This window comes from Gekko japonicus, unplaced genomic scaffold, assembly GCF_001447785.1.
Source record: "Gekko japonicus isolate JY-2015 unplaced genomic scaffold, Gekko_japonicus_V1.1 scaffold4020, whole genome shotgun sequence".
In the NCBI taxonomy this organism is placed as follows: Eukaryota; Metazoa; Chordata; class Lepidosauria; order Squamata; family Gekkonidae; genus Gekko; species Gekko japonicus.
This window is the reverse complement of record NW_015162081.1, coordinates 51,733-54,947: the sequence shown is the minus strand read 5'-3', so window position 1 is coordinate 54,947 and position 3,215 is coordinate 51,733.

Genomic DNA, 3,215 nt, shown 5'->3' with positions numbered 1-3,215 from the left:
AGGAATGATGCTGGTGCTGATGAATGGCTCCTTCCAAGGGTTGCCATCCTCAAGGTGGGGCCTGAAGTTCTCCTAGAATGACAGCTGTTCTCCAGGCGACAGTGTGCAGGAGAAAATGGCAGCTCTGCAGGGCAGGGGGAACAGAAGTCCTAGAGCACCGGTGTCGAACTCATTTGTTATGAGGGCCAGATCTGACATAAATGTCAGCTTCTGAAACTCATTATCTTATCTTATGTGTGAGCTGAGTATAGGATTCTACATTTATCTCTCTTCTCTTGCACATTTATAGCTATTGGGACGCTTTGGGACCCCAGAAGAGGTGGCATTGGGTATTCTGTTCCTTGCAGCTGATGGAACTTTCTGCACTGGTCTGAACCTTCTAATCACTGGTGGAGCTGAAGTTGGCTTTGGAATAAAGAGCCCGATGGGTCCTGACTCTTCCCCAATTGATCTTGGGAATCTGAAGGACTCCTCCAGCAACTAACAGAACCAGAAAGAGGGGTTGGGATAAGAGCTAAGCGTACAACTGACATTGATTCAAAGTCATTATTCAAACTTCATTAAATGCTTCCTGTCTATGTCTTCTGATTGTTTCCTCTTGGCCAACAACTGTGCCGGTTCTTGTTCCAAATCCCATCATCCAATAAAGACACGGATCAAAGAAAAGAGTTGCCATAAATATGTTGTTGCCTTTTGCCTTTAATGCATGAAAATGAGTTTGCATCAGGACCCACCCTTCCTGGTTGAGCTGGGTTTGGTGCTCTCTGCCCTGCCTTACAGCCTCCTTTCCCTGTTCCTTGAAGGCAAAGAGAATACTCAGGACCTCGCTTGGACAAGGGGGTTCATGTTGAAGCAGGACAGAGTAAAACAAAGGATTGTGCCCAAAGAATCTCCAGATTACCAGGCAGCAAGAGGAGAGATAAAATTTTATTGACGTCAAGGTGCGCCGAGCCCAAGAGCTCTAAAACTGGCTGCACACCTAATAAAGGACTTTGAGGAGTTTTATACACACTAGTTATGCAGAGTATACGTCATAAACATTTTAAGCAATTTAAACATAGGCAATAGGAAACTAAAAGTTTTCAGAGCAAAAGAGAACTTCTTGCACATTCTTTTCCTTATTTCACACACTTTCTGTGGGGCTCATATCTCTTTCAGCAAGCGTTCCAGTTAGATTTCATCATCTAATGCACCTGCTTCCTAAAAAAAACCTTACCGAAAGACAGTTACCTAACCAAAGTTACTGGCAGAATGCTGCTAAGCTTCCTGTTGTTGGCTCTTAGTCAAGTGGGTAAGAAAGGTGGGGGCAGATTGCAGAGAGTATTTATTTCAGACGTCTGATTACTTTTGAGTCTGAGCAAAAGGGTTTTAATCATAAGGCCTGTTCCCCATAGGAATTATCTATATGTTCCTTCAATGTCTTGGGCAGGGTGTTAACTTGATCTCTGATGTTTGAAAAATGTTGATAGGTTGTTCGGACCTTTCAACCCTTCCTGCCTGAGCTGCTAGGAAGTTCCTTACCCAATCCAAAGGTAGGAGGAGGAGGAGGAGATTGGATTTATACCCCGCCCTTCACTTGGAGTCTCAGAGCGGCTTACAAACTCCTTTCCCTTCCCCTCCCCACAACAGACACCCTGTGAGGTGGGTGGGGCTGAGAGCACTCTGACACAAACTGCTCTTTTTCAAGGACAGCTGTGCCAGAGCTTGTGACTGACCCAAGGTCACATCAGCAGGTGCAAGTGGAGGAGTGGGGAATCAAACCTGGTTCTCCCAGATTAGAGTCCACGCACTTAACCACTACACCAAACTGGCTCTCTGGTAGGTGGTCTGTTCCTTCCTGAGATAAGTGAACCCCCTTCTCTCAATCATTTAAGAGGGTATGTCTCCCATGCCTCAATACCAACTCATGTTTTAACGACAGCTATCCATCTTGCCCTTCCTGGCAGGTACAGTAAATGGTTGTCTATTCACAGAAAGGCGTCTCCACTCTTGCTGACACTTTGTGCATTTTATGGCTCTCTTCCCTGGGAAAGGAAGAAGCTCCCAGAGGCTTGTGTAGCAGTAGCTACGATATCCCCAAGCTTTTTTAGCTGAGTTTGCAAACTCAGATTGGCCTTCTTATCTTGCTTTACCAGATGTATCTCAGATGCACCCACAGATTAGCTCATATGTTGTTTATGTCTTATTTAGTTAAGAATCAGTTATCCAGATAATATCACAGGATTACGTTAGCTAATCAAGGCTTATGTTTGCTTATCTAATTTAGTTATGAAGTTAACTAATAATATCACAATCAAGATAGACGAGATTGGTGTTTCTCTATAAATACGCACTCCTGTGACAAGAAAATTAGATTTCTCTGGATGGAAGTCTTGGAAGAAGAATAGGTGAGATTTCTTGGTGGGTAACCTGGGCTTTTTGATTAGCCCTAAAAGCAGTGAGACAACCAGCTTAAACCTGATTTGCTTTTTAAACTATTACTTACTAAACAGCAATGCTAGGTACTTTGATACTTTTAGCATTTATTGTCAGGGTCAATAAAAGATAAACGTTTTTGCTGATGATCTGTCTGGTTTGCTGGTTACACTCAAAGAAAAATACGCACCCCCTTATTATTTTGTATTATCAGAATTAAGGGTTGTAAGTCACTCTTTGATGAGATAAATCCAGGATAACTCTGTTGCTAGACATGTTCTGTAAAGGCAAAGGTATTAAAAGTGTTACGTTCAGGTTCTCTGACTGGATGCGGGATGCAAGTATAAGAAAAATGAAATTTTCTAGAGAATATTTGCCAATAAAACAGCAGTCCTTTACTTTACATTTTGTGTGTGGGGGGGTTTAATGTAAAAAATCCACCGGGCCATGGAGTGCATTGTTTTCAAACACAGAATAGTTATTATAGTAAATTTCTCTCCTGAGTAACTGTGAATGCCTTCCAAATCAATGTTTACATTTTAATAAATGTTTGATTTAAGGTGTGCTACATAGAAAGGAGATGGTGTAACAATAAAAAGGAATATGCAAACTAAACTAACTGAAAAACTTTTCAGAGGTATTCCCTTGTGCATTTTCTAATGACTAAGAACAGATAGAGAGAGCAATCTTCATTCCAACAGATCTCTGGAGACATGAAAGACTACATCTCCCAGCATGCCATGAGACCCACGGGTGTGCTCACTGGTAGAAATGACATGCTTTGTTGTTGCCATTATTTA